Source organism: Schistocerca nitens, chromosome 1 (assembly GCF_023898315.1).
Source record: "Schistocerca nitens isolate TAMUIC-IGC-003100 chromosome 1, iqSchNite1.1, whole genome shotgun sequence".
In the NCBI taxonomy this organism is placed as follows: Eukaryota; Metazoa; Arthropoda; class Insecta; order Orthoptera; family Acrididae; genus Schistocerca; species Schistocerca nitens.
The window spans coordinates 16882827-16907535 of record NC_064614.1 but is presented as its reverse complement, the minus strand read 5'-3'; the positions used below and the strand labels follow the sequence as shown (position 1 = coordinate 16907535).

The following is a 24709-nucleotide window of genomic DNA, read 5'->3' as shown; positions in this document are numbered from 1 at the left end:
AACGCGCCGCGCGGCGCCGTGCGCTTTCTCCGTGTTTATTTTGGGAGCAGCCGGCGCTATCTGAGATGGCAGCGTAACTAGCGTGTGCGAGCCCTTCTCCTCTTACCCGGCGGCCGCTATCTGACCTGCGCGCGTTCTCTGCTCGTCAAAGCTCTTCTCGAGTAGTATTTGCCACAGATCGACAGCAAGTGGTCAGTATACAGGGCGTTCGGAGGTTCCCCGTTATAAACTTCTACGACTTGTAGAGGGGAATGAGTACACAATACGAGGGCAGTTCAATAAGTAATGCAACTCATTTTTTTTCTCGGCCAATTTTGGTTGAAAAAACCGGAAATTTCTTGTGGAATATTTTCAAACATTCCCGCTTCGTCTCGTATCGTTTCATTGACTTCCGACAGGTGGCAGCGCTGTACGGAGCTGTTAAAATGGCGTCTGTAACGGATGTGCGTTGCAAACAACGGGCAGTGATCGAGTTTCTTTTGGCGGAAAACCAGGGCATCTCAGATGTTCATGGGCGCTTGCAGAATGTCTACGGTGATCTGGCAGTGGACAAAAGCACGGTGAGTCGTTGGGCAAAGCGTGTGTCGTCATCGCCGCAAGGTCAAGCAAGACTGTCTGATCTCCCGCGTGCGGGCCGGCCGTGCACAGCTGTGACTCCTGCAATGGCGGAGCGTGCGAACACACTCGTTCGAGATGATCGACGGATCACCATCAAACAACTCAGTGCTCAACTTGACATCTCTGTTGGTAGTGCTGTCACAATTGTTCACCAGTTGGGATATTCAAAGGTTTGTTCCCGCTGGGTCCCTCGTTGTCTAACCGAACACCATAAAGAGCAAAGGAGAACCATCTGTGCGGAATTGCTTGCTCGTCATGTGGCTGAGGGTGACAATTTCTTGTCAAAGATTGTTACAGGCGATGAAACATGGGTTCATCACTTCGAACCTGAAACAAAACGGCAATCAATGGAGTGGCGCCACACCCACTCCCCTACCAAGAAAAAGTTTAAAGCCAAACCCTCAGCCGGTAAAGTCATGGTTACAGTCTTCTGGGACGCTGAAGGGGTTATTCTGTTCGATGTCCTTCCCCACGGTCAAACGATCAACTCTGAAGTGTATTGTGCTACTCTTCAGAAATTGAAGAAACGACTTCAGCGTGTTCGTAGGCACAAAAATCTGAACGAACTTCTCCTTCTTCATGACAACGCAAGACCTCACACAAGTCTTCGCACCCGAGAGGAGCTCACAAAACTTCAGTGGACTGTTCTTCCTCATGCACCCTACAGCCCCGATCTCGCACCGTCGGATTTCCATATGTTTGGCCCAATGAAGGACGCAATCCGTGGGACGCACTACGCGGATGATGAAGAAGTTATTGATGCAGTACGACGTTGGCTCCGACATCGACCAGTGGAATGGTACCGTGCAGGCATACAGGCCCTCATTTCAAGGTGGCGTAAGGCCGTAGCATTGAATGGAGATTACGTTGAAAAATAGTGTTGTGTAGCTAAAAGATTGGGGAATAACCAGGTGTATTTCAATGCTGAATAAAACAACCCCTGTTTCAGAAAAAAAATGTGTTGCATTACTTATTGAACTGCCCTCGTATTTTGAGTAGGAACCCATGGCCGGAAACGTCATCCAACAATGCTTAGTTATCGGCGCCTGTAAATATATGTATCTAGAGGATAATTCCGTGACAATGTTACAAAGTTTCAAGGATGACGGAGAAGAATAAATGTACCAATTTGAGACAAGGAAACGAACGAGTCCAAAGTTACAAGCGAAGATCATTCTTACATACAGTGGAATACATGTATCGGTACTGTTATTGTTAAGAACGTAGGGTATGCAACTTTTCAGAGGTGGTAGAATGGACCATAACAAGAAAAAATGCCTAGTAAACATTAGCTCTAAAATGCATACCTGAGGAGCAATGAGCTCTTGTTTATCTTCGCTAGTGTGAAATACAGCTCCTCTACTGACCAAGTGCTGATAGCTCTTCGAGGCATCCATTTTAAAGCAAATGTTTACTAATCATTTTTTCTTGTTTTGGTCCATACTACCACCTCCGAACGTAGCCTACCCTACAATATTAGCAACAAATGTACCGGCATATTTATTGCACTACCAAAAGTATCACAAGAATTTTCGCTTATAACTATCGACTCGTTCGTTTTCAGAACAGGGATCGTTACCTCAAACTGATATATTTATCCTTGTGTATCATCTTTCAAAATTTGTAGCATCATCACGGAATGTAATACACTTGCAGACGCCGGCGCCTATATCTTTGGCGCTCTGCAGCGTCTTTGGATGACGTATCGGGACATGCGTTCCTTTTCAAAATATTGTGTACTCACTCACCTCCACGATTCCTAGACGTTTGTAAAGAGAATTTCTCAACACGCTGTATATACAAGGGTTGAAACTTTAATAGTGGCAACTATTTATTTACAGCTCTTACAAAATAGATCCGTGTTTCAGAGCCTTACTGACCTTCAAAGTTGTCACCAGCATTTTGTATAAGACGTTGCCAGCGATGTGGAAGTCGTAGGATACTCTTAGCAGTGCCAGTTGTGTTGACAGTTCGAGCGGCGCGGTCTATTGCCCGACGAATTTGTAGCAGCTCTGGAGTGAAAGCCGTGAATTGCTTCCTTCAGTTTAGAAATCGAGTTGAACTCGCGAGAGCTTAAGTCAGGGGAGTGCAGTAGGTGGTATAGCACTTAGCAGCCCCATCAGTCAAATAAATACTTGAGCATTGTCCTGCAAAACGATGGTCAGGTCCTGCAGAAAGTGTCATCACACCTGTCTCTAAGCTGGTCGTAGGTCGTGTTCCAAAAATGAACAGCAAGACCTGACCACCATTTTCCAGGACAATGCTCAAGCACGTACAGTGCAAGCTGCTACTGATTTGTTTGACTGATGGGGCTGCTAAGTGCTATACTACTTACTGCACTCCCCTGACTTAAGCGCTCGTGAGTTCAACCCGATTTCTAAACTGAAGGAAACACTTCACGGCATTCGCTCCAGAACTGCTACAAATTCGTCGGGAAACAGACCGCGCCGCTCGAACTGTCAACACAACTGGCACTGCTAAGAGTATCCTACGACTTCCACATCGCTGGCAACGGGTTATACACAACGCTGATGACGACTTTGGAGGTTAGTAAAACTTTGAAACACGTATCTATTTTGTAGCAGCAGTAAATAAATAGTTGCTATTATTAAAGTTCTAGCCCTCGTAGTATGTACCGCAAGGTACACCGATTTTGTTTGTCAAGTACCAAGATGAAATCTAATATTGCTGACAGTAATGTGAAACTCTACAAAAAAACTCTACTTACATAACCGGCTGGACAAATCGTTATAATTAGAGGTGAAGCCACCACTTCGTTACAGATTTTACAACAGCCTTGCAATAAACAGGGAAGTATAGGTAAAATGTAGCACAAAAAGTAGAACGTGCTTAAAGATATATCATATGCTGGCCAGACTAGAAGCAGCTTCAGCTTCAAACAGAACCAGTTAGAATTAACAGAGGAGATACGACAGAAGAAGAAGGAGCCTTCCATCACAGTTTGGTCTGGTAGGAGCTAGTGCGTTAAGGAAACGTTAGTCCAACAGTGGCAGAAGCCGTAAGAGAAACGTTGCGCATCACGGAAAACTCACAATTCCGAGAGCGTTCGTTCGACACACAGAGGACACGGAGGATGCTAAATCCGAAAAATCTGTATATATTATCCGTTTCGAAAACTTAAAGAGACGATAGTAGAGGCATTCAGAATGGTTTCAGAGTTCTGCAGAGGGAATAATACAGTCGTTAGGGCAATTCTCAGGCGTACACTGCAGGGGCAAGGAAGATGCTCCTGCAGCGTTTTCGATGGAAAGTACGTGATTACGTGCCATAGAACCCGGACTTGGTTCCCTCCGATGTTAATCTATGCTCACATTGAGCCAATGGCTATGAAAACAACGTTTTGCAAGAGACAAGGAACTGCTGACTAGAGCAGGAATGTGGTGGAAAACACAGGCGGCTGCCTTCTATGGTGAGGGTGTTGGAACGTTGGTACAGCGCCACGACAAATGTCTAATTCGGGGCAGCGACTATGCAGTGAGGTAGTTGGAAGGTGTAGCAAACTGCTGCAAATAAACTGCTGCCTTTCATTGTGGTTTTCATTTCGCGACCGATCGGATCTTCCTTTTCGAGTAGCCCTCGTATATACTGTATACCCAGTAAAACGTCAAGAACTGTTTGCTGAAGGCATTGGTCTGGAATCCAGGCCTGTATGGATGTGAAGCATGGACGAAAAACAGTTCGTACAAGAAGAGAGTAGATTTTGACATGTGGTTCTATGGAAGAATGATGTATACGATGTATAGACAGGGTAACTAATGAAGAGGTACTCAACCGAACTGGTGAGAAAATAAATTTATGACACAGCTTGACTAAAAGAAAGTGTCAGTTGATAGGGCACATCCTGAGGGATCAAGCAATAGTCAATTTGGTAACGGAGGGAAGCGCAGAGGGCAAAAATAGTACAGGGAGACCAAGATTCAATTACAGTACGGAAACTCAAATGGATGGAGCTTACAGTAGGCATACAGAAATGAAGACGCTTGGGCAGAATAGACTAACGTGCAGTCTTCGGACTGGAGACTACAACAAGTTAAATATTTGGTGCCAAAGGTGAAAAGCTCAGTCACTACTCAATGAACAGGATGGGTGGAAAACGAGTAGGTTTTATTCCATCTGTCTAAGTGTAGTGTAGCGAAACACAATGAGCAGGCCTTCAGGCGCAGAAGACAATCACCAGCCGCAAAAAGGAACGTCAGAGAAGCAACTCGCGAAGTGGAACACGGCGGAGGCGCCGCTGCGATGTTTGAAGGCAGCTGTGGACGCCGCAGTCCACTAAATCATAAATTTAGATACAGGTGTACACTAGAAATTTTCGTATTTCCTTGACGAAGTGGTGACGTCAGCACCAACTGTAGGAGTACTATCAGAACCGCGTACACAGGCATAGGGACAGTCGTTTTTCTCTCGCTCAATACTCGAATGGAATAGTACAGAATGTCGATAATACCGTCCGCCATGCACTTCGCAGTGACTTGCGAAATATACAGTGTGCTTCACAATTCATGTTACATACTTCTAGAGATTGTAGAGGGGATTTATTAGATCACGTTTTACATAGGAACCCAGGTCTGGAAAAGTAACACTAGCGAAGATGAACAGGTTGCCATAGCTCCTTAAAAAAATGGCTCTGAGCACTATGGGACTCAACTGCTGTGGTCATCAGTCCCCTAGAACTTAGAACTACTTAAAACTAACTAACCTAAGGACATCACACACATCCATGCCCGAGGCAGGATTCGAACCTGCGACCGTAGCAGTCGCACAGTTCCGGACTGCGCGCCTAGAACCGCGAGACCACCGCGGCCGGCATAGCTCCTTATTTTAGAGCCCTTGTTTACTGTAAATTTTTTCTTGCCTTGGTCCATACTACCACCTCTGGGGGTTGCAAACCCTAAATTCTTAGCAACAACAGTATCTCTACTTGTATTCCATTGTCAGAGGTATCATAATTATTTTTGCTTGTAACTTTCGACTCGTCCGTTTCCGAACGAGGATTCCGTGCCTCAAATTGATACATTTTTCCGTCTCCATCATCCTTGAAAGTTTGTAACATCGTCACGGAATCACCCTCTCTATACATACGTTTACAAGCGTCGGCGCGTATAAGTTCGATGCTCTGTAGTTTCCGGACATCGGCTCCTATATGAAACTTTCTCTGATAAGTTCCCTCTACAACTTATATAAATGCGTAACATGAACTGTGAAACATCTTGGATAAATAGATGTAGATATATAAGCAGGTTTATTATACATGATGCCCATTTAACTCAATAATCTTAGTTTTTGTCTTCTTGTAGGAAATATAAAATGTATGCTTGACATCCTAACTGGTCATTTAAAAACTTCCACTATGCAGAATGGTTCAAATGGCTCTGACCACTATGGGACTTAACATCTGAGGTCATCAGTCCACTAGAATTTAGAACTACTTAAACCTAACTAACCTAAGGACATCACACACATCCATGCCCGAATCAGGATTCGATTCTCCGACCGTAACGGTCGCGCGGTTCCAGATTGAAGCGCCGACAACCGCTTGGCCATAGCGGCCGGCTCCACTGTGCAGATGTGACACTGTACCACATACAGCAGACGAACGCTGCTTACATTTTATGACATAACTTCAACCTTTTTTTAAAACTTTTTATCGCTGATAGGCTTAACATCGCTTATTTAACACATTAACTGATTTATAAAGTAATCAGATGTTTGAAGCTGTTTAATACTCGGGAATTCGGTTCTTTTAGTGCTCAGCTCTCTGATAGTCGTGCCCCTTTGCCCCCCATCCGTAGTCGAGCTGCAGCTGCGAGGTGCTTTATCAATATTATTGTTACCAGTAATAAAAATTCCGAAGCGTCTTGGCGCTTTCTAAATCCACGGATAAATTACGAAACAACAAATTTTACGCAGATAATAAACTTGACTGCATTTTAAAGTAAGCAAATAGATGATAAGGAGCGCACGAGAGCACCAGTGAGGTGCGCGGGATAGTTGCAAAGTTATAATAACGGCTTTGATAAAATAATCATGTAATTAATTGTTTGTTTGCACTTACAATCTCTGCAATGCTCATGCACTTTGAAATCCGCACCCCACGGCGCTGTAGCACGCTGCTAGAAGAACCAGCCCACTGACAAACTGCAAATGATCTGCTCGTTCCTCTAGCAGCTTACTACACAGCTGTGGGGCGGAGATGTAGATGCCATCAAACAACTTCGTTTGTTCGAAGTGATTATTAAAACTTGATATCACCTCTCGTATGTCCATTCTCGTTAAATGCAAGAGAGAGTGTAATTTAGTAATCTGTACACGCGTACGCACAACGCCAAACTGAATAGTTACGTACCACGTCGACGGAATCGTGTAAATGATGTAGTGGGGAACAAGCAAGAGACCAACAACAGTATGAGAAGGGCTGATGTCGTAACATCAGAGAATAGGACAAGTGAAGAACAGCCATTTGCTCCCCGGTGGAGGACAGCTCGGGCAGAGAGAGAGAGAGAGAGAGAGAGAGAGAGAGAGAGAGAGAGCAGCCACAGCCGCGGCAGACAGCGGTAGAGTGGGTAGACGGGTGGGCGGGTTTTATCGCCACTCGTGGGGTTTTTGCCTGCGGCTCGGCGCTGCGCGGCGCGACGTCCGCTTCCTCCCCATCGCCTCGAGCGCCGCCCCCGCACTTCACTTCCCCAGGGGCCGGGCCGGCGTCTTATTGATCAACATGGCTGAGCACGGCTCGGCGTCTTGGTCTCGCCTGTTTATCGGCTCGGCCAGGGCGACCGAGACGCCGCGGCCATGGCTGTTCCTCTGCTTAACACAGTCTCCGGCGTTAAAGGGGAGCCGACCGAGTATCCTACCCACCACCACGATCCACAACAACACAACGCCAAAAGGCACCCTCTACTTGTCTGTGAACCACAATTCTCTCTCTTCTTCATTCCTCTCCCCCCCACCCCACTCCCTCAACCCTCCCTCTCCCTCTCTGCCTGTTAACACACAATGCCTTTCCGCTTTCTCGGATAATCCAATAAATAGTCAGCCTTACGTTACAACACATTTATCAGTCGTCCTTCCGGGAGAGAGACACCTATTGGACTACGTACAACGGTGCTTTTACGCGGTTCTTTTTCAGTGTCCAGCACCGCCCGGACCTAGATCAACACCGCAACAAAGTGTCAGTCGTGTAGCCGTAAACATTGTAAATGTAGTATAACAGAATTAAAAATTCGGTAGGTTTCAGTGAGACGCATATGCCAAATTAAAAGCTTATTCTCCACCGCTGGATGCAAACTATTTCTCTTGATAATTTTGTAGACCTTCGTGTTATCGGAAAGTATTAAAAGTCACATTGAGACGGACATTGCACAAAATTTTAGACTGTTAGCTTGGATAACCTTACACAGAACCATCGGTCTGCTTTAAATTATGTAAATACACTTCAATGCAAGAAGATGTATTTTTTCCTTTAAGTCGCAAGAAACTTACTAAACAATCAATTATCCTGCGATCTGCTCCACTAGTATACGTGTGTATGTCCTCCCCAAGCCTCAGGCTGACGTATGGCAAAAGCTCTCCCCTCCCCTTACCCTTCCGCTCTCCTAGAGCTGATCACGGGTCCACTAATAACTCTTATTTCATCAGTTCAGATTTTGTTCGGCCAGTGTATTGATGTGCGTTCTCTTTATTCAGCATTCTACGATAAGAAAGGACTTCGTATTTTTTAAAGTCGATGTTCTGGTCGTACACGAAATCGTTCCGTTTGAGACGCAACCCGCTCTCAACCACTCGACCCCTGAAAATTTACAGGCCACATTTCAAGCATATTGTTTAGAAACAAGCATAACATGTAACGCATCTCCGAGCAAGGCAGTTCTCGAAATTCTCTTGTAAAAGAGAGAAAAGATATGCTGTGTCCTATTTTATCATCTACTAAACCCAATTTGTGAATTATCTTACTTTCTAAATATATACTTGTTCCTCGTTAAATAACAAGCCCACAGAACTTGCATGCGCTTATCATGCTCCCATGTCAATAAAAATAAGGTTGTTTCTATTCGTGAATGGGGCTCTGGAATGTAAACTCCATAGGCTCAGCCGCTCCTCATTTCCATGCAATAACAGCAATTATTTGATATCAGTGTTGGTGACACAGACTCGTAAAATACTTTCAAGGACGTCGAACAAGTGTTTTTATATACAGTCTCTTTCGGACAGAAACTACAATTACGCAATATCCCAGTAACGACGTCAAAGCTGCACGATTGAACTTGTGTGATCGTTCCACTAAGTAAGTCACGTGCTGTCACTCCCAGGTACGCTACGGCAGGTTGTTTCCAAGTAGCCCTCTAACCCGAGGCAGCTACAGTTCTGTGTGTAGAGTGGTGCGCGACTGACGCGGATGGCCGAACCGGGCCCCAGTGGCGGTCCCGAAGCACGCGAGCAGGTACGCAGCGCCGCCGGTCACGTCCCGCGGTTCCCATGGCTACGGTGAGCGCGGGCCGTGTGGAAATAGGACGCGCGCCACTTTGAGGAGGAAGCAGGGCGGTCACTTCTTGTCCGGCGGCAGGAAGTGGCGATTACACAGCGGCGGGCAAAAAGGCGCTCTGCATGGCACGCAGCCGCTGCGTCATGCTGGCCGCCGGCCGCCGCCGCCCGGGCCCTCAGTGGACGTCCCAACTCTGCCGGCGCTCCCACCCACTCCTCAGCCCCGGACTTGCCCGAGAACTGTTCTGTCACTCGTGGCAACACATTCTTTTGTAGCTGCTCAGTAGAACAGTTTCATACTTAAGGGCGAAACAAAAGTTAATTGCGATTTATTCTGGTAATATTTGTTTTTTGTTAACTGGTATTCGAATTATTACCTCATCATGAGGTAACAGATAAGTATCGTCCACAAACAAACCAGTGAGCACGAAAGAAAAGAACATTTAAAGTGGAGATATTGACAGCCATGCAGAACATTTCGTCCTGACGTAACGGAGGAAACGCGATCTCAAGTACTCATCTCTCGTGTTAATAGTGAAATATCCTGCAAGTATATGGCGGCTTTACTATAGTGTGGTACAAGTATATGGGGAAATAAATTGAGGGTGGCCATAAAATGACAATGTAAATAATGGCTACCGTACGAAGGACACATGTGATCTCTGTATTGAAAAATGTCGACCGTACATTAAACATTATTTACTTTGTAATTTCATGGCCTCTGCCTTCTTATGTCCCTGTACACTGGTACTCGAATTCTTTTTCTTTGCCGTTTCCCGTTTGTCTACGGGGTCGGCATTGGTATATGGGTTTTGGTAATGCTAGTGACAGTAGCGGCAATTGGTGGGCGCATGTGATTCGTGACCCTACGTCGTGACGCAATCTGTGCAACTTGTCTTTTTGCATCTAGAGCAGTGGTCATCAATCGTTTTTGCTCAAGAGCCTATACTGACATCGTGGGGGACATCTCGAGCCGCGTAAGAACCAGTCTTGTTATTAATTAGTAAGCTACATAAATTAGTATGTTATGAGCCCAGAGTTGCTATAGTACGCGATACGTTGGCCACTAGTCAAATACTGATCGTTAAAAATCGGCACCATTCGAAACACGTGGTGTTGACTCTTTTCTCTCATATTGCTGCGAACCGAAACTTGTGGCACTGTAATTTCCCGTAGAAGTGTTGCTGTGTGAGCGGATGATTGATTAATAGCAGTAATTGTACTTATATTTAGATGCATTAAGAAGTACGGGACATGATCACAACTCTGTACCAGAAGTTCTGCATATCATTTTTTCTTCTACTAGTTGCGCTATATTGTAGCAGCCTCGATTAATTTCATGTTGCTTGCTAGAAACAAGTAGCACATTTTAAGATGACCACTTCCGTAATGCGCATTCACGAATCCATGTACTGCCGCGAAAAACGTATACCACAGCAGGTAATCAGTGGGAGCCGCCCTGGCTCGTGACTTGTCAGTACTGAAAAACAAACAATTAAACACTCCCCCTTCCCACATCCTCTAAGCCCGCAGTGGCCGCGCTACTCATCCCTCTGCTCCTGAGGTGAGCAGCCAGCTTTACTTAGCTCATGGCCGAATTCACCACCGCCAGTAAAAATTAAGCACATCTTAGAATACTGCTGTCTCTGCAAGAATTTTTGTTTGTTACTGAGAAGGAAAAGTACACTCTTCGAAGCTATTAACGTCAGTTGATGTTTTCGGATTCGGCTGTTGCTCGGTAGATGCACATTATAATACAATACGGCTAAGACTCGCGGAGTGTACGAATATTTTATGTGCGCCACACGAGGTCCGCGGGCTGCAGCTTCACGACGCCTGGTCTAGAGTAAAATCCCACGTTCAAGTGTGAGAACGTTGCCTAAAAGTTTGCGTAGTGTGTACCTGAGGCGGTATGTCGGTACCGTCCCGGTATGTATATAGTTGGATGTGGGAAGTGGCCTGAAAACCACATCCAGTCTGGCCGGCTCACCAGTGCTTTTCGTTAATCCACGAGACGGATTCGAGACGGGACAGGCTCATCTCTCCGAATCCCGGAAGCGGTGCGTCACCACGCTCGCCTACCCGAGCGGGTGCACTTCTAACGCAGTATAGTAAATAAAAGCCACAGACTGGTTGCAGTATATTTCACGTACGATTGTAATGGTGATACACCGCATTTCCTGTTTACGTAATGAGCAAATATTCTGTGCGGTGGTTAATATTCTTACGTTTCAAGGCTCGATGTCATGGACACCTATTTCTTTGTGTGCACTATTTATTTCTTACGCGAAGACGGCGTAAGGTCAGAATACCTGTTAGTAATGGATAAATATTAGTCAGACAAACCGCAATTCTCTGTTTCTAATTTCCTATTCCTCCGGACAGTCAATTCGATTGTACCCTGTCTCTACGCATCACGAGAACCCTTCTCCCGAAAGAATTCAACAAATGTAGAAAATCGTCGTCACATAATGACGTTCAGGTTCCCGAGTCTGAATAACTGTGGGGGGAACAACCGTGTCAGCTTTGCCCGTCGTTTGTGTGACATCTCGACTCAGGTGCTGCATCGCCCTCAACTACCAGAGCTGAGTACTTCAGCAGTTCCAGGAAGCAAACGCATAGTACCAGTATCCCGATGCTTTCGGTGGTCGTGTACGTCCGACTTGATGGCTGTTACCAGATAGCAGCGCCCCCCACGAGTGACCGGTGTTTTCCACGGCTAGTGGGTGTATCCGACAGCGCATCCTCGAGGTAGGGAGCGCGGCTCACTAGCCGCTCACTGGCCGTCACTGCACTGCACACCAGCCTCGCTCCATGCCTTCCTTATCTCATAGCTCTGTCTCCGACTTTTTCCCACAGCCTGCTTGTTTCAACGTCCTCTAGTTACAACGACGTGGAGGTACGGAAACATTAGCAGAGAAGGCGTCGGGCCACGGTGCATGGGCAGGACAATAGGAAACTGCAAATAATTAACACGACATGGTAGAAGTAGTAGCGTTTCTTTGTTTTTTTTGTTTTGTTTTTTTTTTCGTTTGTTATCTGTACAACAAGTGGTTTCTGAGGCAGTGCTACTCACAAGGTAATCGGAGTATGTGTGACGCAAAATTTAGTGAGTTGTGACAGGGGTGGGCAACCCGCGACACGCCACGCCGCCTTCCGTGGATCAGCGGTGTACAGCGAGCCCGGGCCGCCTGCTAGGTAAATACATGGCGGTGAAGCGCTTTTTGGAAGCGGCTGCGGGGATTTCAATGTCCGCCGATGACTGTAGAAAGAGACCTTATGCCAGACACCGGCACTTCACCGGAAGAAAATGCCACGAAACAGTGTCCTTCCGAAACGCCGAAGGGTCGCTGCGAAATGACGCGGCAGGAAACCGGGGAACCTTATGGCGCGGAGGAAACATTGTTACACCAAACGTAGCACCATTCGTCGCTAATTTTCCTGCATGCTCCCGCAAACTAACGTGTGAGGTAGATTGTCCAGATCTCCACGACACACCTTCTCCCTTGCCGCGGTCAGTGGTTGTCTGCCCGGTCGGACCTGCGCCAGCATTGTTCACTGTACAGTTGACGCTCTCGCTGCGTTTCGCTGCAGCCGTGGACGAGTGCCGCGCTGCTGCCCTCCGGGCGCCGCGGCGCCGCTCCCCTTCCCCCTCCCCTGGCAGCCCACTCCCTCCCCCCCCCCCCGCCGCTCCCGCGGGAGAGGGGCGGCCGGAGAGTGGGGGGAGGGGACGGGCGGCCGCCTCCCGCCCCCACCGCCGGCCGCTCGACGCCGTCGCGCTCGTTTGCCTCCCCGCGACCACAAAATGGCGGCACGCCGCGACGCCGACGCCGACGCCACCAGGAGGCGCCGCGGGAACGGCGGCGGGAGTCGGCCACACCGCCGCGCTGCCCGGCCGGCCGCGACCGCAGCACCTTCTGTTCCTCCTGCCACCGAGGCAGTGGGAGAATGACGCGCATCTGAAAGCCTCGATAAACGCTCTAACTCACTTGTCTTATCGATACATTTCTCTTCCGAAACACCCGTTGCCTAAATTCACCAAATACTTTCCTCAGAAAATCACCACCTAGGTTATCCACTATGGAAATGATTACGTATTCTCAGTGGGGATGCCTGACTGACTGATTACCTTCTTTTATTTCCTTATGACGCAATCGCAAAAGCGATTTACAATTCCGTAATCGGTTCCTACCAGTCACTGATCATCATCGGACTAAAAGCACACGCTTGCAAGCGGTGCCAGAAAGTTCCCGTTGCTTTGTCAACATCAGTATGCATATACATATATACACACTCGATCCCAAAACTTCCAAGAAATGGTTCAAATGTCTCTGAGCACTATGGGACTTAACATCTGAGGTCATCAGTCCCCTGAAGCGCCTAGAACGGCACGGCCACAGCGGCCGGCGCGTTTAAGCAACTTCAGCTCCAACATGCGACTGTAAACAATAGATGTGCATTCGACTAGTCAGTTGCGAGAGTGCAGTGTTACGTAGTGGACGTTCGGCTGTAGTATGTCAACCACAAAGTATACATCTCCACTGCGGTTTGTAACACAAAGCTGACACAGTCCAGAATACTTTGAACACGGACTGTGTGCAACGTGTGGTCCGCACACCGTAAGTCCTGAATAATAACCGGCACTTACGTGATATGCGAAACGCGAACAATTCTTTTCTGAAAAAAATCATCGAGGCTGACTGGAGTTGGTGTTATCAGTTCCAGCCAACCACAAAACGACACAGTTATAAAACTCACAGGAAGGGTCAACGCTTTGACGACAGAAGTGCCATTCAAGCCAGTTGAGACATTCAAGCTGGTTGAACAACATCCCAAAGGACTTTCCTGACAGTTGCACATGGTTGTATGAACGTTTTGATGGATGTATTCGACTGGGGGAGACTATGTAGAAACGTGATACACTTTTTTATGAATCGCGTTTCCAATCTTTCTGGACTAACGGGGTATATTTAAGATATTCTTACGTTGACAAAGCGACGGTAACGTCCCGTCACCTCTCCAGTGTAAGTGCTTTTAGTTTGATGATGACCACTGACTAGGAGGAACCGGTTATGGAATTGTGAAATGCTTTCGCGATTGTCTCGTAAGAATATAAAACAATGTGACGGTGCATCTAACATTACTTCCCACAGTGGACTAAATCTACCGGACTTAATATAACAACTTCCTTCACGGCCTCTCGGGAATTCTAAACATTCTCCGACTACTGCATGTTCGAGTAGTTTTCTGGCGTACAGCTGCATCGCACTTACGTATTGTACCAATAACTGACCGGCTGTTCTCACTGCGAGTCGACAACTGACGATAGGGCGTAATCCGCTCTTATTCACTTTCAGGAGCTGGATATGGGGATTGAATGAGCGTTATTTAAAAGTGTCTGCGTACAGATGTAACAGTGTGTCTCTTAACGATACCTTTGTTCTCGGTCAAACTGCTGAAGTTTATTTATGGTGTATACGACCTTAAACAATATTAATTCCTCCAAGATGCGCACGAATTGAAACTCCAATATAGGAAAGCTGAAGTACAGAATGTTTCTTACTCTGACACGAGATTTAACAAAAAAACCGCTGCTCTTTACAGAAGATGATGGAAGTCGTCACAGTTGACGTCAAAACTGTGTTGTGTGTGAGTTATCACTATTTTGTCAATAAATCCGAAAACACTTTCCAGCAGAGTTCAAAAAAGTGGTTTTCCTAGATAATTATTAGGATCCCTGATTGGTTTCTAAATGAGTGGTTTCCGGCATTGTACACTAATAAGTGTAAAGTAAGTAAAAATTTAAATAAAAATTTATCATCAACTACGTCATGTCTTAATCACGCAGAATGACGTCACGAAGAATAAATAAACTCGTTTCTCTCCGGGACGTGCGTGAACGACAATAGATGGACAGATTCCATCCAAATGTTGTTCCAAGAATCAATTATGAACATTCTAGCAGGAGGAATAGGTCGCACGATTATCGCGTTTGGATTTTCGTTTACAGATGCAGAATACGTTACCGCTGTTTTAAAGGTTCGGTTTGCCATCTCTCATGTGTGTTTAATATCGCTTGGGAAGACCGAGACGGAAGAGAATCGAAGCGTTTTCGATGTGGTGCTACAGAAGAATGTTGAAAATTAGGTGGACTGACGAGGCGAAAAAAGGAATATACGGAAAATTCTGACAGGCGGAAGTGACAGGATGATAGGACATCCGTTATGACATCGGGGAATCGTTTCCATGGTCCTAGAGGAAGTTGTAGACGGTAAAAATTGTAGAGGAAGACAGAGATTGGAATACATCCTGCAAATAATTAAGGATGAAGGTTGCAGTTGCTATTCGACGTTGCAATACCTATTTAACCGTTACGATGCGATCGGAACTCAGATCAGTAACACTGTTAATGGAATGATGGCAGGACTTACCTCACTTTATGTCCTCTACCTTACATTTGTTCACATTAGTACAGAGTGGAAGCGGTTTTCGGGTGACAGTACATTCAAGTGAAGAATCGACGATGTAGGCACATTAACAGCAAGCGTGCGAAACTGCTGCCGCCGAGGAACGAACTGGTGGAAGCGTTTAGCAAGCAGGACCGCAGGTAATATGGTACTCTTCCTAGACCCGAGAAAACAAGACGAATTTAAAACAAACTAAGTCGCTGTTTTGACACTAGACTATTAGACTGGATAACGGGCTACAAGACGAACGCAAGTGGGAGGATTACGTCATCTCGGGTACTGGCGTAATTTAACGGCTCTTCAGTGGACGGAACTTCTGTTACAGCTGTCACTTTTAGCTTTTTCCGTAAAAATGATGTCTTTCATGTGTCATAGTTTGGAAGAAGATAATAAAATCATCGGTCAGACATGGCGATATAAAGCATCATGCAGGTAAGGAAACTCCATTTGTGTTCCCTAGGATTCATTTCTACGATATGGAGCGCCACTGTGGTATCATTCGGAAAAACGGACAGCATTATGAATACCTCCAGCTTCCTACTAGTTACTCATTTCTGTCTTGGAAGGTGAGTAGGCTGTTTGGTACAGAATAGGAATTGGAGAAACCGACCGGTTGCCGGTATTTTAGTTCTGAATAAACGGTATTTTTCGGTATTTGTTTGATCTCGATTATAACAGCTTTTTATATTTTTTTCTAATGACCTGGTAAAATAACAGGCATGTCAGTTTGCCATAACAGCAGCGCTAAATTTTTGGTTTTCAGATAAATCTTTTTTACAATTAGTAATGCTTGTTCGCATAATTTCCATTGCTCTAAAATATTGGATTGTTGTTGTTGTTGTTGTTGTTGTTGTCTTCAGTCCTGAGACTGGTTTGATGCAGCTCTCCATGCTACTCTATCCTGTGCAAGCTTCTTCATCTCCCAGTACTTACTGCAACCTACATCCTTCTGAATCTGCTTAGTGTATTCATCTCTTGGTCTCCCTCTACGATTTTTACCCTCCACGCTGCCCTCCAATGCTAAATTTGTGATCCCTTGATGCCTCAGAACATGTCCTACCAACCGGTCCCTTCTTCTTGTCAAGTTGTCCCACAAACTCCTCTTCTCCCCAATTCTATTCAATACCTCCTCATTAGTTATTGGATTATTTAAAAGTAAACTCCGTCCGAATAGATCTCGGAAGGCCCAACGGTACCGATGGACGCCGATTGGCGACACTGGATGCGGATAGGGAAGGGCATAACGTGAACACACCACCTTCCCAGCCGTTCTCACATTCGTCACCTGGACCGCTATTTCTCAATCAAATAGTTCCTCAATTGGCCTCACAAGGTCTGAGTACACCCCACTTACTAACAGTGCTTGGCAGATGCGGGAAGGTCACCCGTACAAGTTCTAGCCAAGGCAGACAGCGCCTAACTTCGGTGATCCGCTGGGAACCACTGTTACCACTGCGGCAAGGCCGTTGACACTGGATAATTTGAAAACTGGGAAAAGTGATCATAGAGCAATGCAGAGACAATAATGTACCTATTCCGTGCGCTGTGGTATGTGCACGGTGGAAGACTTGTTCAAATGAGTGTGAACTCCTAAGGGACCAAACTGCTGAGGTCATCGGTCCTTAAAATTACACAACACTTAAATTAACTTACGCTAAGAACAACAACACACACACACACATGCCCGAAGAAGGACTCGAACCTCCGGCGGGAGGGACCGTGTAATCCGTGACATAACGCCTCTAACCGCCCGGGCACTCCGCGCCGCACCTTGTCTATTCAGTAGTTTAGCGTTGTCGTCCTTGGACATCAGTTGTATTGCAGAATAACATCATCCCTAGTTTGGAAGTATTGTACTAAGTGTGGTAGCAGTGAAGTTCCATGCTCAGTTTGCTATAAAAGGTTGAAAACTGGAGGAGGCACAAGAAACTCGCGACATCGTATAAGGAGAAAACAACCACAATGTCCTTGGAAGAGAAGGTAAATTTGAATGATATACCTATATTTCACTGATGTGCAATAGACTTGGGTCTAACAGAACCCTTAACTTTTAGGTTGCTTCACTGTGAGAAATTGGCACTATCCAAAATCAGAAACCAATCATTTTGAGCGGTTGTAACAGTGGAATTAAAATGGAGTCGAAGAGAACCGGTGTAACTGGAAAGCGATTGTTTCCATCCCTAGTAGAGGATGGCTGGTTTTAGGATCCACATCGCATGACGTTTGAGTTTCTGTGACAACTGTTATCGTATCGGGTGAAATTTAACCCATCAATTGATTATGTATAGTTCGGATAAAAATTACTATTACGTTATTAAATCCCTCTTGGTGTTAATTTTCCGTCAGCTACTTACATCCATACGGTTCTAGTTGTCGTTGAGTCGTCAATCTAAACAGAAAGCAGTCTGGAATACACTTCATTCTGAAATATTATTTTACGGCCATGTTTAGTTCCATGATACCGAATTCACAGAAGCCGATACAAATTAAGTAGGGAAAAAATTAAAAAAAAAAAAAGAAACAGAGCGCTATAAAGTTCTCTCAATTGACGACCCCGCACTTGCCGCTACAACACAACACATATGCGTCGAGCTTATTACGTCGCCAGAGTTATTTCCCCAGAGCGAGCGCGGGACAAACGGGCCCCTGGTGAGGGCCGCCGAGATTGCTGGGTGGGGGTGGGGGGCTGGCTTGCCCGTTCCCCCGGGGGGCGCCATCTGTCCGTGTTTTAATAATCGCGCCACTTGCTGCCCCTGCCCCTAATGGACAAGCGCCCGGGGGCCGATTGCCATCTCGGGGGTGCAGATAGCATCGCAGCCCACAGCTGGTCTCGCGCAGCCTAGCCTGTTACGTCTCCTCGTAGTCTGTCCCGCGCCCTTGTACTCGACATTCAGTTTACATGCTGAGATTTGCATCTACATCCGTAGTCCCCCAGTCGCCGATGGTCTATGAATCGCGGAGAAAAGACAGTGTGCATGTCCTAATTGGTGGCTTGTAAACTGCTCCCAGTAAAATTTGTGCCCAGAAAAGGTGGAGGAAAGGTCCACTAATCTCCCTGCCCGAGCTCCGCAACTTGCCTGTCAGGCAGGCGAGCCGAGGGCTCTTACGTAGGATTCTGGGATTCTGACCTCAGTTCGACACAACGCTACAACCACTAGGAACCCTGCATATTTTTAAAAGCTTAAATTAATTTAAAGTTATGATGCGGGCAAACTGAAAAAATCCGGAAACCTCTTCCACATCTGGAGTCAAATCCATGTAATCGTACCTTTTATTATTGGCTCCTTATCGTATTTTACCTCTACAAATGCTTGGACGCACCCCAAATTTTTTTTATTCTCTACCATGAATGGTGGAGTGAACAGTTCAAGACCCCAGCCATTGTAAGTACAGTTCTTGTAGCAAAATACCGGGTGAGCTGATAGTGAGTCAGAGGAAGTCACAACTGAAAATATTTCGGAGTGTTATTGTACTTCAGACATTTGTCTTACGACCATGAAACTTTCCGAATACAGCCGTCGGGAGGGAATGTTTTCTATGCCATTCTGCGTAAGTAGAACACAGTTTATGATCCGTCGCACTGGCAGTACCGCGGAGACCGGCAGAACGGCCAGTTCTTGCCGTCGATGTCGGCGGAGTTCGCAGAGCGACCACTTAGCCAGAAGTAAAGTCCAGAGCGCAGCGACAGTCGTCGTAAGCGCGTGCAAAATCGTCTAGGAAGCGATTAGAATGAAAGACGTAACCATAGGCAAGGTTAATCACTTTCCTATTAAATATTAAACGGCACGTACCGAAGGCTTCAGAAAATAGCGAGGAACTGCGGGACAAGTGTCGGACCGCAGTATTTACCTTCACTCTCGTGTCAGCAGATGGGCCCACGCGTTGTGTGCGTGGTGGCGGCGATACCTCCTCTGATCTTTCTTCAACATTGATGAGCTGGTTGGGAAATATGAACCACTGTCGAGTACCAAAGGGCGATTGGTGTCATTTTTAATTTATATACGTAAAGATAAACCTGCATAGAAAATGTTGCGGGTAAGGCTAACCAAAGACTGCGTTTTACTGGCAGGACACTTAGAAAATGTAACAGACGTACTAAGGAGACTGCCTACACTACGCTTGTCCGTCCTCTTTTAGAATACTGCAGCGCGGGGTGGGATCCTTGCCAGATAGGACTGACGGAGTACATCGAAAAAGTTCAAAGTAAGGCAGCACGTTTTGTATTATCGCGAAATATGGGAGTGAGTGTCACAGAAATGATACAGGATTTGGGATGGACACAATTAAAGAAAGGTGGTTTTCGTTGCGACGGAATCTTCTCACGAAATGACAATCACCAACTTTATCCTCCGAATGCGAAAATAATTTTTTGACACCTACTTACATAGGGAGGAACGATCAGCAAGATAAAATAAGGGAAATCAGAGCTCGTACGGAAAGATATAGATGTTCATTCTTTCCGCGCGCTATGTTGTTGTTGTTGTTGTGGTCTTCAGTCCTGAGACTGGTTTGATGCAGCTCTCCATGCTACTCTATCCTGTGCAAGCTTCTTCATCTCCCAGTACCTACTGCAACCTACATCATTCTGAATCTGCTTAGTGTATTGATCTCTTGGTCTCCCTCTACGATTTTTACACTCCACGCTGCCCTCCAATACTAAATTTGTAATCCCTTGATGCCCCAGAACATGTCCTACCAACCGATCCCTTCTTCTTGTCAAGTTGTGCCACATACTCCTCTTCTCCCCAATTCTATTCAATACCTCCTCATTAGTTATGTGATTTACCCATCTAATCTTCAGCATTCTTCTGTAGCACCACATTTCGAAAGCTTCTATTCTCTTCTTGTCCAAACTATTTATCGTCCATGTTTCACTTCCATACATGGCTACACTCCATACAAATACTTTCAGAAACGACTTCCTGACACTTAAATCTATACTCGATGTTAACAAATTTCTCTTCTTCAGAAACGATTTCCTTGCCATTGCCAGTCTACATTTTATATCCTCTCTACTTCGACCATCATCAGTTATTTTGCTCCCTAAATAACAAAACTCCTTTACTACTTTAAGTGTCTCATTTCCTAATCTAATCCCCTCAGCACACCCGATTTAATTTGACAAGATTAGAATAACAGAATTGTCAAGGTGGTTCGATGAACCCTCAGCCAGGCACTTGAATGTGATTTGCCGAGAATCAATGTAGATGTAGATGTAGATGCATGGTTTGAACTCCTCAGTGCTTTACCGGGCACGGCCGCCAATATTTGGACCGACTTACCCAAGTCATTTTAATTTATATCTGAGACAATGGCTCAAATGGCTCTGAGCACTATGGGACTTAACATCTTAGGTCATCAGTCCCCTAGAACTTAGAACTACTTAAACCTAACTAACCTAAGGACATCACACACATCCATGCCCGAGGCAGGATTCGAACCTGCGACCGTAGCAGCCCCGCGGTTCCGGACTGCAGCGCTAGAACCGCACGGCCACCGCGGCCGGCTGAGACAATGCGTCACAGAGAGATGTGTGAACGCTTAGTGCAAGTTTTATTGAAATCCCGCTGAACTTTGTTTCGCGAGATCTAAGTTTGGATCTGATGACGGCTCTAGGCAGAACATGTCAATACCGTAACAAGTAAAAAAAGATACATTAAAAGATCCAGACACTATTACATGCAAAAAATCTGTTTTAACTTCCCGCAGCATCTCTGTTTCACTTAAGTAAGTGTTGTAACGATTTGTCACGATCCTAGCACAGCAAGTCTGAATTCGTTGATGTCTGAAGACTTGGAGAAGTAGTTGAACGGAATGGATAGTGAAACTTCCTGGCAGATTTAAACTGTGTGCCGGAGCTCTCCTGTTTCACTTTTGTAAGTGCTTTTCGCAGGAGAGCTTCTGTAAAGTTTGGAAGGTAGGAGACGAAGTACTGGCAGAAGTGAAGCTGTGAGGACGGGGCGTGAGTCGTGCTTGGGTAGCTCAGTCGTTAGAGCACTTGCCCGCGAAAGGCAAAGGTCCCGAGTTCGAGTTTCGGTCCGGCACACATTTTTAATCTGCCAGGAAGTTTCATATCAGCGCACATTCTGCTGTAGAGTGAAAATTTCATTCTGGAACGGATAGTATCTCGAAAAGAGGTTATAAGATGAACATCAACAAAAAGGAAGCAAGGGTAGTTGTATGCAATCGAAATAAATCAGGCGATGATTAGGGGACTAGATTAGGAAAAAGTCGTAGATGACTTCCGCTATTGGCAACGTAATAACTTATGATGTACTGCACAGGCAAGAGGCTTTTGAAGCGTAGTGCTACAGAAGGAAGTTGAAGATTAGGCAGAAAGAATAACAGATAAGGAGGTACTGAATCGAACTGGCGAGAACAGAATTTTACAGCGACATTAAATAAAGGAAGAGATCCGTTGACAGGACGTATTCTGAGGTATCAAGGTATCGAGAAATTCGGTAATGGGCTGGGCGCGGGGGTGGAGACTAAGGTGTACTAGTAAGCAGGTTCAAAGGGATGTAAGTTGCAGTAGTTACGCAGAGATTAAGAGACTCATGCGGGAAAGTCTAGAGCGGTGGTTGCAACACGGCAGGCTTGACAGAGAAGACCACTACAACTGTTGTGTGGCCTAGTTGATAAGGGATCCAAAAGCTGAAGCCGCAGCCCTGAATAACAGGCTAAGTAAGGCGCCTGTGCCTCAAACTGTCCTTAGAGCAGGACGCGCTCCTCTCCCCGGCGGAGGACTCGGAGCGGCCGGCGCTGCGCGGTGCGGCGCGGCTGTGGCCCGGCGGACGAGATGGCCGATAAGACGGCTGGCGGCAGCAGGCAGAGGCGCAGGGCTGGCTGCGGGCCTCCGCCACACGCCAATTACGCGCGCGCCGCTGTTTGCTCGCCGCCTGCCGGGCCCGGGCCGCGCGTTTGAAGTGCGCCGTGCCGCGCCTCAGCGGCCGGTTAACAGGATTAAGGGTTTATACCCGCCCCGCCACCCTTTCCTCCTCCCCCCACCACCCCCACCCACACCAGATAAGGGCGCCGGATTTCCATTTACGGAGCGACCGGCGCGTTCTGCAGGCGCCGCTATCTCCGCGGCAGCTCGGCTGTCGTGAGCCATGAAAATAAATCCCCTCGGTGCGATAGCGCAGAGCAGAGTAGAACAGAGAAGAGAGGTGTCACGTTTCCGCGACATGTGGTCCGGCCCGCACTTGTCAGGGCCTCCCACTTCTCCACATCAAAACCTAACCAGGCTACTCCTCAAGCTATCGACCGACAAGCAAAACAATTTCTGAATTACATACCCAATAACAGGCAATTCTCCACTCACATAGTTTAACACTGAGCACCGAAGTAACGCCTTAAGTATCTGTCCCCTGGAGCTTTGTTGCCCGCTATTCATCAACGACCGACCTTCGAACGGAATGTCCGCTTAGATAAATGTTTACTTCGCTGATGATACCAGTAAAATGATTTCATATCCGACTCCATAACAGTGCAGAAAATTTTAAATTCAATTCCCTTTAAGCCTCATGGTTACTCGACTCATTTGTCGATGTTCTGCGTTTCTGTGAAATGCCAAGTAATTGCGCTGCAGATTTCACGCTCAACTGCAGGCCTACGCCACGTTCAGCTGGACCGAGACTGTAAAGTGCCGCCATAACATCAAGCGGCTTTCTGGTGGAGATCGATTTCGTGCTACGGGCAGCATAGCGGGAAGCATAAACAGGTGGTTCATAAACGGCGACAGTGACTCCAACAAAACTTGGACTACACAGTTCCTTACACATGAACGTGTTGCAACAGGCACTCTCACGCCTTCTGCACTGGAAGGAAACTAATGGACGGCAATAATTTAAATTTGTGAAGTTAAGGGAAGACGAGAAACTTCTAGGAACATCTTACAGGTGGGTGCAAATTGGCTTTGTTAGAATAATGTCGCCTGTTACTCAATACTCTCATACAATATCTTCATGGTTTTCCTATTTCATTTCGTCGCGACTTAAGAAATAAAATACCGGGTGACATGCCTCATACATGTGCGATATGTGTAGCTCAAAAATATGTCCCCTCTGAAACATTATTTCACCAATAATATGTTTTTGTAATACTTGGCTCAGCTGCCTTTATTTATGATGTTCGTATTTACATTATAGCTCAAAAATATGTCCCCTCTCAAACATTATTTCACCAATAATATGTTTTTGTAATACTTGACTCAGCTGCCTTTATTTATGATGTTCGTATTCACATTATCTTATTATTTTCCGAGTTAAATATCTCCATCTTCAGCCGGCCATATTGTTGTGCAAATTAAATAGCTCAATCTTTAGCCGTCCGTAGGGCTACCCAAATTTTTCACTAAACTGAGTATACACAGAATATTCACTATTAAGGCTAGCTTTAGAATCAGATGATTCAAGAAAATAGAGCAACTGTTATATTGACGTCGAGGCATATACGCCGCTCTATCAAAAACTGAACACATCGAGCATTATGGCGCAGAGGAAACATTATGTCAATGTTTTGGAGCATCACATCGGTGTCGCCCCTAGCGTCATAGCCGGCCGGAGTGGCCGAGCGGTTCTAGACACTACAGTCTGGAACCGTGCGTCCACTACGGTCGCAGGTTCGAAACCTGCCTCGGGCATGGATGTGCGTGATGTCCTTAGGTTAGTTAGGTTTAAGTAGTTCTAAGTTCTAGGGGACTGATGACCTCAGCAGATAAGTCCCATAGGGCTCAGAGCCATTTGAACCATTTGAACCCTAGCGTCATGGTGTAGCCAGTCATTGGGTATCAGTACTAGTCTGCGTCATATCCGGTAGTGATTGTAACTCTAACGAGACATACATCCGAAACATCTTTAAGTCCTTATACGCTACCTCTGAAGATGCAGTATCCTGATACCATTTGTCAACGCGTCATCAGTTTGCCACACACGGCACGAGTCTCTATGAACTACCTGCATCGTTATCTGGTACGCTCTTGGGCAACAAGATAGCGTCCAATCTATCCTTGATAGAACATGTATTGGACAAGTTTGTGCGTCAACTTCACCTCAATGCTAATATCAAGAATTCCGAAGACCAGTTACAAGAGAAGAAGGCCAAGTAACTGTAGGACAGAATAC

General features: G+C 46.1%; 1 protein-coding gene across 1 annotated transcript in view; it reads right to left on the bottom strand.

The window, feature by feature from the left end:
* Positions 1-24709, bottom strand: part of LOC126240604 (paired box protein Pax-5) — a 790874-nt gene that overhangs the window by 96366 nt on the left and 669799 nt on the right.